The following is a 12,396-nucleotide window of genomic DNA, read 5'->3' as shown; positions in this document are numbered from 1 at the left end:
GCTCCAGTAGTGACCACTGGGAACATCAACCCAGAGGACATGGAGACACAGGAGACTGCAGATGCTGGAATCTGGTGCAGGGTCCCAATCTGAAACGTCGACCATCCCTCTGCCTCCACAAGTGCTGCTCAACCCACTGAGTTCCTCCAGCAGTTTGTTTTTTTAATGCAGACCATGTGTCTGAAGCTACAGAGGGGTCTTCAGCTCAGAGTCTTCTGACTCAGAGGTGAGTGTGCAACGTTCTGAGTCACACCTGCAACATTAAGAACAAAGGAATCTTTTAAATGTTCCACTAACAAAATCATTTCATTTATCTCTTTGAAAATCTTTGCCAAGTAGATGACATGCATTTCCTTAGCTCTGTCTAAAACGTTCAGCTTAGTCACCCCCTGGCTGCTTTCCCTCATCCTTCTTCAACTCACCCTCACTCCGACATGATTAGAGTCATAGAGCAATACAGGCCCTTCGGCCCAACGAGTCCATGCTGACCGCAGTGCCCACCCTGCATTCAGCCCATATCCCTCTAAGCCCCCCCCCCCCCCTCCATGTACCTATCCAGGTGCTTCTCAAGTGATATTATTGACCTGCCTCAACCACTTCCTCTGGCAGCTCGTTCCATATACCCACCACCCTCTGTGGAAAAAGTTGCCCCTCAGGTCCCTTTTAAATCTTTCCCCGTTCACCCTAAACCTATGCCCCCCTAGTTTTAGACACCCCTACCCTGGGGAAAAGACTGTTACCGTCCACCTTATCTATGCCTCTCATAATTAGCTGGAGTAGAAGAAGGATCAGGAACAAGGTTTAGCAAGTACCCATTGGGTTGGTGACCACCTCGGAAAGAGAGGTGTTTCTGGCTGACCATCCAAGATGCTGGAGGTTCAACTGTTCAGTAGCAACTATTCCTACTCCTAAACTGACCAAATCTCAATCCATGCCAGGCTTCAGCTGTGGCCCAGTGATATATTTTATCCTGTAACTTCTCTGTGAAGTATTATGGGACATTATAGGTGCAAGATGGTGCTGCAGCAGATACCTTTGCTTTTGAAGGAAATTCCCATCTTTGCAGAGGGCATTCCAGAGAGCTCTTTGCCACTCGGACAGAGGGTTGTGGGGTTAATCCCCACCCCAGAGAGCTGAGCATAAAGTCAGGGCTACCTCCTCAGTACAGGACTGAGAGAGCATTGCACTGTCAGAGGCACTGTCTGCCCTCTGTCTTGGATGAATGTAAAAGATTTCAAAAGGAGGGGCGTAGACAAAGCAGCTCGCAAGAAACTTCCCTCCGTAGCAGAGGTGACAAAAACCAGAGGGTTAAGGCAGGAGATTTAGAGGGGACCTCAGAGTAATACAGTGCAGAGATAGGCCCTCCGGCCCAACTCACCCATGCTGGCCAAGTTCTCCATCTGAGCCAGTCCCATTTCCCTGCATTTAGCCCATATCCCTCGAAACCTTTCCTATCCATGTACCTGTCCAAATATCTTTTAAACATTGTAATTGTACTCACCTCTACCACTTCCTCTGGCAGCTCGTTCTATATACCCACCAACCTCTAAACCTATGCCCTCTAGTTTTAGACTCCCCTACCCTGGGAAGAAGACTGTGCCCATCCACCTTATCTATGCCCCTCATGATTTTATAAACCTCTATAACATCATCCCCTCAGCCTCCTACGCTCCAGGGGAAAAAGTCCCAGCCTCTGCTTATAACTCAAGCCCTCCAGTCAAGGTAAAATCCTTGTGAATCTTTCCTGCATCTTTTCCAACTTAACAACATCCTTCCTATGGCTGGGTGACCAGGACTCCAAGTGTGGTCTCACCAACGACTCGCACAGTTGTAATATGATGCCCCAACTCCTGCACCCCTGACTGATGAAGGAAGATTTACTCTTTACCCAGAGGGTGTTTGGAATCTGGAATTCCTGAGGGGGCTGGTGGAGGAAGAGACACTTACCTAAACAAGCACTAGAAGGCAATGGGCCAAGGGCTGGAAAATGGGATTAGAGTACATGATGGACACAGTCGGTCAAAGGTCTTGTTTTCGTGCCATGTGTCTCCATGGTTGAAAGAGCAGGGAAGTTCTCCCTGCTTTCCTGGCCAATTTATCCCCAAGAACCAACATTGCTCCCAGGTTACTCTCGTAACGCTGCCTGCTGTGACCTCATTCAAGCGGGGGGTCTGAGAAATTCCATTGCAAATCTTTCCCTCCCACGGGAGGGTCAGGCATGTGGTTCTCCTCCACCTCATCGTAGCCACCCAGGTCTGTCACTCCTGCCAGCCTGTGATTGTTCTGTCCATTCCAGATGTATGGGCTCACTGGCTGGCTGAGGCACTCCTTTGTAAAGCTTCACGGGGATGGTTTTCACAAAGGTTTCTCAATGAGTTTGCTTTGGCCGTGGGGGCTGAAGCCTGTCAGTGCTGAAGAATGGAACAGCTCAGGCAGCGGGGATGCTGGCAAGATGCAGAATAATGCTCATTGTCTCCCTGCCAAACTGTTGCCTTTTTCCGGACTCCGATTTCATCCACACCCAGGTGTCTTTGGCACAGTCTGTCTCTTGACCAACTTACTTTACAGCAGGTCCTTCACAGTTAACAGAGGAGACTTCAAGCGGTGCAAAACACCATGGTAAAGTCTTTGTCCCTCTTACCTGCCATTGACTTTAGATTCCAGGTGCAGTTGGTGAGAGATCAGCTTAAGGGTCATCTCACTGAGCTCCTGATACAGAAAGAGTGAGAGAGAGACTTCTGTGCCATAGACCTCTCTCCTCTCTTGTTCTCTATCCCAGAGACACAGAGACATCTCCACCACATTATCACTAAATGAACGTACAACTGCAGTCCTAGTTGTAAAATTATGAAGCACAAAGGAGAGCATTTGGCCCATTGTCTGCATGGTTTTATTCTTCTTTGCTGGGGCATTTGACAGGGGAGTCAAGAGTAAACCACGGTGGTTGACCTGGCATCATCCTATCGCAGATATCTCCTTAGTCCTATCCACCCCCACCTTGCCTGAAACTTACATTTACCTTTTTTATTTCTCTTTTCCATTAATTGTTTCTTCATAAATGCTGTCTGACCTGCTGAGTGTTTCCAGCTTTGACCTGAAACGTTGACTTTGTTTCTCTCTCCACAGATGCTGCCTGATCTGCTGAGTGTTTCCAGCATTTTTTTTGTATTGGTGGGTTTGGCACAGAGAAACTGGACTGGCCATAGGACAGTAATAAACACGCTGGGTTTATCTAAACACACTCAATGTCTTCATAGCCACAATTACTGATCATTACAGATTTATTTTTGAGAGTATGTTCAATTTCTCATAACACCATATGGATATTTGCACTTCGGACCTATAAGGATTATAGATGTGAATTACAAATACCAGTTCATGAATCTTTGTACTTCATGACCAGTTACACTGATCATTTGACACACAAATTTAAAAAAATTGTCTTCCTCAACTAGTTCCATTTGCCTGTGTTTGGCCCATATCCCTCAGAACTTTTCCTATCCATGTACCTGCCCAAGTGTCTTCTAAGCTTTGTAATTATATCCACTGCCACCACTTCCTCTGACAGCATGTTCCATATACCCTCCACCCTCCATGTGAAAAACTTGCCCCTCAAGTCCCCTTTAAATCTTTCCCCTCTCAGTTTAAACCCGTCCTCTAGTTTTAGACACCCCTACCCTGGGGAAAAGACTGTGAACATTCACCTTATCTAGGCCCCTCATGATTTTATAAACCCCTATGAAGTCACCCTTCATTGAATGGGTACAAGGGGCCAAATGGCCTCTTGCTCCGGACCATGAGATATTTAATATTTTTTCACTCTCTTCTGGTATTTAGCATCTCAATCATCTGCTCCTATTTACACCTTGACCAGATGCCTTCACTTATTCCCCTGCCTTTCCCAATCTCTCTTAGTCACCAGGAGTTTATCAGCTGTACAAGTCCATGTGTGCACGGGTGCAATGAAAAACTTACTTGCAGCAGCATCACAGGCACAGAGCATTAGAGACACAGCATTCACAAGAAAATAATAAATTATACAAGAAAGAACACAATTAGAGCAAAAATAAAGTCTATTGTAGTGCAAAGTTATCATAGCGTTGCCGTACTGAGGTAGTGATTAGGGTTGTGCAGGTTGGTTCTAGAACTGAATTGGTGGAAGGGAAATAGCTGTTCCTGAACCTGGTGGTGTGGGACTTCAGGCTTCTGTACCTCCTGCCCGATGGGAGCTGCGAGAAGATGGCATGGCCCGGATGGTGGGGATCTTTGATGATGGATGTTGCCTTCTTGAGGCAGCGCCTCCTGTAGATGTTTTCACTGGTGGAGAATCTTCATCCAGTCTCTCTGTCCCATCACTGACCTTTCCTGTAGATGTTTTCACTGGTGGAGAATCTCCATCCAGCCTCTCTGTCCCATCACTGACCTTTCCTTTCCTCCTCACCCCCCCCCCCCTTTCTTTGCAACTAGGTGTGTTTTATCTTTAACTTTTCCCCAGTTCTGCTACAGGGTCATTGAACTGGAGCCCTAAACCTCCACGGGTACTGAGCCACATCTTGCTTTTATTTCAGAATCCTCGGCATCTGCTGCATTTTGCTTTTTGATTACCAGTTGCAAACACCCAGCAGGCCGGGCAGCGTCTGCGGAGAGGGGAGGCACAGTTTGCATTTCCAGGTCGGCGACCTTGCTTCTGCATTGCTGTGTGTGGGATCTTGCTCTTTGCTATGGCCTGCACTTCAGTAAAAAAAATTATACGATCACCTCCCCAGGCCTTATTTATAACGCACGCTTTATTTGTCAACAAGCCAACACGGGCTGTTCCTCCTAGTAAGAAAACGCAGAGGTGAATGTAAGCCTTCATGCAATTATACATTCGCTTGGTTTCTGCTTTTGTGGATCGTTCCGCCCCACCCCCGCTCCCAGAAACAATCTAACCAAAATATGAAGTTTCGACCAAAACCTCTCGGTGAATCCCTGGAACCACTTCCTCTGCTATTAGCCCGTTTCTCTCTCTCTCTGTGGCCGAAATTTAAATCCCCAGTATTGCACTTTGAGTAACAGCCTGCGATTTCCAAGAAACATCCGAGTATTTTTGTTTTAATATAAAAAAAAGGACTTAAGTCTTTTGCAATGTGAAGTGTTTGCACTTGCTGCCTGCGGGTTACATAAACGGCAGCAGACTCTTGCAATGGTGCAGTCGGGGAGGGGATACCAGCGGACATGCACGCCTGTTTGTACAGTTTCTCTCTCACTTTCCACACGCAGATTGAATTATAAACGTTGGACCAAAATTAGCTGCAGTTCTGCGTCACAGAAAGATGGCGACTGGTTAGGATTGGCGGAGACGTGTGTGTGTGTGTGTGGTGTGTGTGTTCTCTTAGTTGGGAACCTCGCCGGGACAAGCGGACAGACAGAGGATGAGTAAGGAGCCAGGTGCAACCCGATGCTCCAGGTGAGTACTTTCAGTGTGTTTAGAGGGGGAGGTGGCTGAGACCTGTGTGCACACACACACACAAATAAATAAATATACCCCAGACATCACACCAGATTCTTAGATCCTTCGCAATCACTTCCTCTAAAGCAAGACAGATATTGCAGCATGACCCAGCCTATTCACAGACGCATGCAACAATTCCTCCTCCCCGTGCTTTCAGGCAGGGGGGTGTCGTTCTGTGTGCGGGAGAGGTGTGAGGAGGGTGGGTGGGAAATTAAAACCTCTCCCCCAGAATTCTGGCGGTTGCAATGAGATCCGCAGCCTGGAGTGTGCAGTCACTGCAGGGTCAGACACGAGTGAACCGTAGCGCCGTGAGATTGTATCGTTTGGTTGCGGAGGAAATGCCCCCGGGAACGTCATGGATGGAGTTTGGGATCTTGCTGTGCAGTGTTTGCAGCCGGCCAAGCCTCCCTCCGTGCGCTTCCGGGGTAAGCCTGTTCCCAATTATTCCTCTCTCTCTCTCTCTCTCTCTCTGTGCAAAGTTGGGTGTTGCGCCAATGAGAGGGGACGGGGTGGGGGGAAGAGGTCCGGCTTCGGCGCGGATCCCTCCCTCTCTGGTTTATGTCCACAGATGAATTCATTCAGACCCAGTTTCTGTCACGGCGTGGCTAACGTCCCGCACTTTCTGGGAAACTGTGGGCTTGGCCTGTGGGAGAGCGAGCAGAAAACAGAATTGCGCAGCGAGGGGCTTTGCTGCTTACTTGCATACTTAATTATTTAACAAGAAATAAAAGTCCCGTTCATATCTGGCTTGGAACTCCCCACACAACGCCACTGTTGGGAGTGTATTGCAGAGCAGACCTCCAAACAGCGTCAGGGAGAGTGCAGCTAATTTCTTAAAGAGCCAATGTTTCAGAGCAACAACAGTAGGGGATTTCTAAATTACATTCAGAATAAGTTTTTATAGAAGATAAAATTGGGGAAATAAATTATGCAAATACTCAGCAAGTCAGTCAGCACCTGGAGAGAGGGAGAAAGATTTCTTATATTAGCCACATGTACATGAAACACAGTGAAATGCACCTTTTGCGTAGAGTGTTCTGGGGGGCAGCCCGCAAGTGTCGCCACGCTGCTGGCGCCAACGCGCATGCCTGCAGCTTCCTAACCCGTACGTCTTTGGAACGTGGGAGGAAACCGGAGCATCCGGAGGAAACCCACGCAGACACGGGGAGAACGTACAGACTCCTTACAGACGGCGGCCGGAATTGAACCCGGGTCGCTGGCACCGTAAAGCGTTACGCTAACCGCTACACTACCGTGCCATGTTTCAGATTGAAGATCTGAAAAGTTCCATAACTCCTTTGTAGGAGGGGGAAGGGGCAACTCTCGATTTAGTTTTAGGGAAGTCAGACAGGTGGTAGGGACAACACAGCGGGTAGAGCCGCTGCCTCACGGCTCCAGAGACCTGGGTTCGATCCCAACCTCTGATGCTGTCTGTGTGTGTGTGTGTGTGGAGTGACCGGGTGGGTTACCCCGGGTGGTCTGGTTTCCTCCCGCATCCCAATGATGTGCCGGTTGGCGGGATAATCGTCCACTGTAAATTTCCTCCAGTGTGTGGGTGAGGGGTAGAATCTGGGGGGGGGGAAGGGGAAGAATGAAGATGAACTCTTGCTCTCCTGGTCTACCTCATCGTGGCCCTTGCACTTTATTTGTCTCCCTGCACTGCACTGCACTGCAGTTCCTCTGCAGCTGTGACACTATATTCTGTTTTGTTTTTACTACCTGGGCGGCGAACAAACCTTTCACTGTATCTCAGTACATGTGACAACAATAATAAAGCAACCAGTGGTTGGGACTAGGTTAATGGCAGAACTCTTAGTGAGGAGGAACAGAGGGATCTTGGGGTCCACATCCATAGATCCCTCAAGGTTGCCGCGCAGGTCGATAGGGTTGTTAAGAAGGCGTATGGAGTGTTGGCCTTCATTAGTCGGGGGATTGAGTTCACCAGGTGATGTTGCAGCTCTATAGAACTCTGGTCAGACCACACTTGGAGTATTGTGTTCAGTTCTGGTCACCTCATTATAGGAAGGATGTGGAAGGTTTAGAGAGGGTGCAGAGGAGATTTACCAGGATGTTGCCTGGATTGGAGAGCATGTCTTATGAGGATAGGTTGAGTGAGCTAGGGCTTTTCTCTTTGGAGAGAAGGAGGATGAGAGGGAATGATAGAGGTGTACAAGATGATAAGAGGCATAGATCGAGTGGACAGTCAGAGACTTTTTCCCAGGGTGACAATGGCTAACACGAGGGGACATAATTTTAAGGTGATTGGAGGAAGGTATAGGGGGGATGTCAGGGGTAAGTTTTTTACACAGAGAGCGGTGGGTGCGTGGAACGCACTGCCGGCAGAGGTTGTGGGGGCAGATACGTTAGCGACATTTAAGAGACTCTTAGATAGACACATGAATGATAGAAACACGGAGGGCTATGTGGGAGGGAAGGGTTAGATAGATATTAGAGCAGGGTAAAATGTCAGCACAACATTGTGGGCTGAAGGGCCTGTACTGTGCTGTAGTGTTATATGTTCTTATGTAAATGGATGGTTGATGGTCAGTACAGACTCAGTAGGCCAAAGGGCCTGTTTCTGTGCTGTAGGAGTTGAATTCTTCGAGGCAGATAGATTAAGGTCTGTTAGATGTTGTCTGCATCAGATCAAAGCCTTCGACCAGATGTGACGGGCTGGTCGAGAAAGTAAAACCCTGGGGTCCAAGGGACAGGTGTTTTCAAGATTGGGAGGCTGTTACCAGTGGGGTTCCACAAGGCTCAGTACTTGTGCCCCTGGTTTTTGTCATCGATATCAATGACTTGGGTCTAAATTTAGAAGGCATGATTAAGAAGTTTGTAGATGACGCAGAAAACACCACAGACGGCAGGGAGATGCAGATGGTCTTGTCAGTCAGAAAGAAAATTGACAACTTGAATTTAATCCAGAGAAGGGCGAGGCAGTGTGTGTGGGGCGGTGTACTAGGGCCAGGGGATATACAGTCAATGGGAGGATAGTGAGTGGTGTGGAGGAAGGTGGGATGGTGGAGTGTAGGCACACAGGTGGTAGGACAGGTCAATAAGTGTCTCGGAGCTATAAGGAGAGGTTGGACAAACTTGGATTGTTTTCTCTGGAGCATCAGAGGCTGAGGGGAGACCTGATAGAAGTTTATAAAACTATGACAGACGCACGAACAGGCAGGGAGTGGAGGGATATGGACCATGTGCAGTGAGGTGGGATCAGTTAAAATTGGCATCAGGATCAGCACAGGCACTGTGGGCCGAACTGCCTGTTCCCATGCTGTACTGTGTTCTATGTACTTTTAGCCTACCCCATCCCCAGGCCTAGAAGGTGAGGGGTTATTTACAGTGTTATTTTCAGAATTTGCCCGTGGGTTGAGCAGCTGCTGGGCAGTACTGGGCTTGGCTTGGAGGCTGACCTTTGGTGATACTCCTGACCCATGGTGCCCGACCCAGAGACAAACAGATGGCTGCAGGAGGGGTCCACACCTCTCCTGTCTGAGGTGATCTTTCACTCCCACCCCTACTCTTCCAGAGGGTCCACTGGGGGGGCTTACTGAGGGACGGGGGTCCTTCAGGCAAGGGTCTTGGCTGGGAGTTTCAGGAGTCAGCAGTTGGTCCCCACACTCCAGGCACCTGCTGCACCGCAGAGGATCAACATCACCTCTCGGAAACCTCCATTTCCCAACAGGTCTCCCTCCACCTCCTTCTGCCCGGCTCCCAAAGCCCCCAGGCTCAGCCCCCTGGAACAGGGGGCTCCGCAGACCGCAGTCGGTCTCCAAGGGGTTGTTCCATTTTGCTTCTGGCCTTCCTTCCATTTGGGCAGTCCGTCCCCCTGCATGCCCGCCTCTGGCTCCAGCCTCGTACTTACCCCTCTGGTGTGGGGAAGGGGCACTACCCTGGACCACCCTGCCAAAATTGGTTTATTGTTGTCACATGTACCGAGGTACAGTGAGAAACTGTTTTGCATGCCATCCATACAGATCATTTCATCACATCAGTGCATTGAGGTAGCACAAGGGAAAACAATAACAGAACGCAGAATAAAGTGTTACAGAGAGAGTGCATTGCAGGCAGACAAAAAGGTGCAAGGCCACAGCAAGGTCAGGAGTCCCACTACCCTGGACCACCCTGGTGGGACAGACAGCCTTTTCGAACGTGCCCTGCCCGAGGTTCAGGTGGGTCGTTCCGTGGAGTCTAACACCACTGAAACAGGCCCTTTGGCCCACTGTGTCCCTGCTGGCTCATTGCATCCATCTAGACTGAACCCATTTACCCTCATTAGCTGCATAACTTCTACACCTCGGTGATGCAGGTGGCTGTCCAGATGCTGTGAGAGTCTCTGCCTCCACCTCCCCCTCAGGCAGTGCGCTCCACAGTCCACCCACCATCTGGGTGGGAAAAATCCCCCCCCCATCCCCCTCAGATTCCCTCTGTACTCCCTTCCTCTCCTCTTAAACCTATGCCCTCTGGTTTCAGACATCCCGGTCTTGTTAAAAAGATTCTTGCCGTCTCCCCTCCCACGCCCCCCCCACCTTAATTTTGTTTTCCCCAGACCTGAACTCTGAGCAGTCCCTCTCTGTCCTCCCCCCACGATGGCCCACTAAAGAGCTGGTAGAGGGAGAAGATCCCGTTGCCAGTAGTGGGTGTGATCGCCAACCTTGCCCGCCCCAATGTGGTGCTTCTGGGGGGCCTGGGTTGTAGGTCCCACTGGAGGCCAAGGGCAGGGCACTCGATAAAATGACCTCCTGTGGGCAGTGGGCTCCGAGTAGGTCCCACCTGTGCTCGGGGTCAGGAACTCATCCCAAAGACGTGCGGGTCAGGAGGTTAATTGGCTGCTGTAAATTGCCCCCAGTGTGTAGGTGAGGGGTAGAATCTTGGGGGGAGTTGATGGAAATGTGTGGAGAATAATAAAAAAGTGGGATTACTGCAGGATTAGTGTCGATAGTCGGTGGATGGTCAGAACGGACTCAATGGGCCAAAGGGCCTGTTTCAGTGCTGTGTGACTTAACCTCCAGGAAGAAAATGGCCTCCCCGTGCTTTCTGGAAGCTGGATCATTGGCTGAGGGGCCAAAAACTTGGGGCGGTGGTGTGTGGGCTGAGCTCTTGACCTGGTTCCTCCATGTTACTAGTTCGGGCAAAGGGTCTGCAGGGACGGCCGCACTTCTGCTGTGGAGACCCCACACGGTTTTCCTCATCTGAGCAGCTCCACCTGCCCTGGGACGGGGGACGGGTGGGGAGAGACCCCCTCTGTGTGAGGTGGAATAAGCTCTGGAGGTCCAGCAGAATGAGGCAGCCCCACACTGGATCTCCCAACCTCCCCTTTCCTGCCCTGAGGTCTGATAATCCAGTACGCTCAGATGCCGATGTTCTGGACTGTTGGATGTTGTTACGTTTTTTGTTTGTATTTTGCACGGTGTTATAATGAAGTTCTCAGTGAACCTGGTAAGTCTGATGGGAAGCAGGGCCCTGGTTAGTTCGAGGGGAGCGTGGAAATTGGGGCTTGGGTGAGCACTAGGGCCGGGCTCTCAAATCCTCTGTGCCAGCTCCCCGTGGCCCTCAATTACCTGATCTGTCAAAAATTTACCTACCTCCACGAAATACCCCCAGTGATCCAGCCTCTGCAACCCTCTGGGGTAGAGAGTTCCAGGGGTTCGCCCTCCCTCTGCGGTGTGGGGCCGTGGGACTTCCACCTCATTGGGACTTGACCCGAGTTGGCTCCACTCAGAGCCTGGGTCTTCACTTCCAGTGGAGCCCTGGGTGAGTCGTGAATTGGCTTCCAGCAGGGCCTGGGACTGGATCTGGACTACCTTCTGTAAGGGCCCAGGACAGTCAGAACCTGACCCGATATGGGGTCCAACTTGGCTCCTGGTGGAACCAAGGCCAGGGCCAGGCCTGGCTTCTGTCGAGGACGGGAGGGCAAAGCCCTGTGGTTGCTGGGAAGGTCGGGGACATGGGAGGGGAGGTGGGGTCTGGTGGGTAAGGAGTCTCCATGGGCTGCTGTGAGACAGTACCTCCCACACGAGTGAAGCCATCCCAGCGACATGCTGCCAGGAGTCCCCACACTGTGGCAGCTGGACCCCGAGCCGGGGTACTGGTTTATTATTGTCACTTGTACCGAGGTCCAGTGAAAAACTTGTCTTGCATACCGATCATACAGGTCAATTCATTACATAGTGCAGTTACATTGGGTTAGTACAGAGTGCATTGAGGGAGTACAGGTAAAAACAATAATAGAATGCAGAGTAAAGTGTCACAGCTACAGAGGAAGTGCAGTGCAGGTAGACAATAAGGTGCAAGGTCACAACAAGGTGGATCGTAAGGTCATAGTCCATCTCATCGTATAAGGGAACCGTTCAATAGTCTTATCACAGTGGTGTAGAAGCTGTCCTTGAGCCTGCTGGTACGTGCCCTCAGGCCCCTGTATCTTCTACCTGATGGGAGAGGAGAGAAGAGAGAATGTCCCAGGTGGGTGGGGTCTTTGATTATGCTGGCTGCTTCACCAAGACAGCAAGAGGTAAGACAGTCCAAGGAGGGGAAGCTGGTGTCCGTGATGCGCTGGGCTGTGTCCACAACTCTCTGCAGTTTCTTGTGGTCCTGGGCAGAGCAGTTGCCATGGGGGTTTGTGGAGGGGTTTGCTTATTCTATCCTTATGACAATCATGGAAACAGGCCCTTCGGCCCACCAAGTCTAAGCCGACCATCAACCCACTCGCACCAATCCCATTTTATTCTCCCCACATTCCCATCGAGTCCCCCCAGATTCTACCTCTCACCAAGGGACACAATTCACAGCGGCCAATAAACCCACCGACCCCCATGTCTCTGGGATGTGGGAGGAAATCGGAGCGCCCGGGGGCAGCCAATGTGGTCACAGGGAGAACGTGCAAACTCAACGCGCGCGTG

General features: G+C 50.4%; 1 protein-coding gene across 3 annotated transcripts in view; it reads left to right on the top strand.

Annotated features, from left to right (window-relative positions):
- Positions 1-5,273: 5,273 nt before the first annotated feature.
- Positions 5,274-12,396, top strand: part of phf1 (PHD finger protein 1) — a 48,720-nt gene continuing 41,597 nt past the window's right edge. Inside the window, exon 1 of one of the 3 annotated variants that reach the window (XM_052043559.1) lies at positions 5,274-5,449. The gene's annotated coding sequence lies outside the window, so the exon portion shown is untranslated. The remainder of the gene's footprint in view (positions 5,450-12,396) is intronic. The other 2 variants (XM_052043558.1, XM_052043560.1) reach the window with 2 other exon arrangements.

This window comes from Pristis pectinata, chromosome 34 (genome assembly GCF_009764475.1).
Source record: "Pristis pectinata isolate sPriPec2 chromosome 34, sPriPec2.1.pri, whole genome shotgun sequence".
NCBI lineage: Eukaryota > Metazoa > Chordata > Chondrichthyes > Rhinopristiformes > Pristidae > Pristis > Pristis pectinata.
Note: the sequence above shows the minus strand (reverse complement) of the source record. Positions and strands in the feature narration are given on the sequence as shown.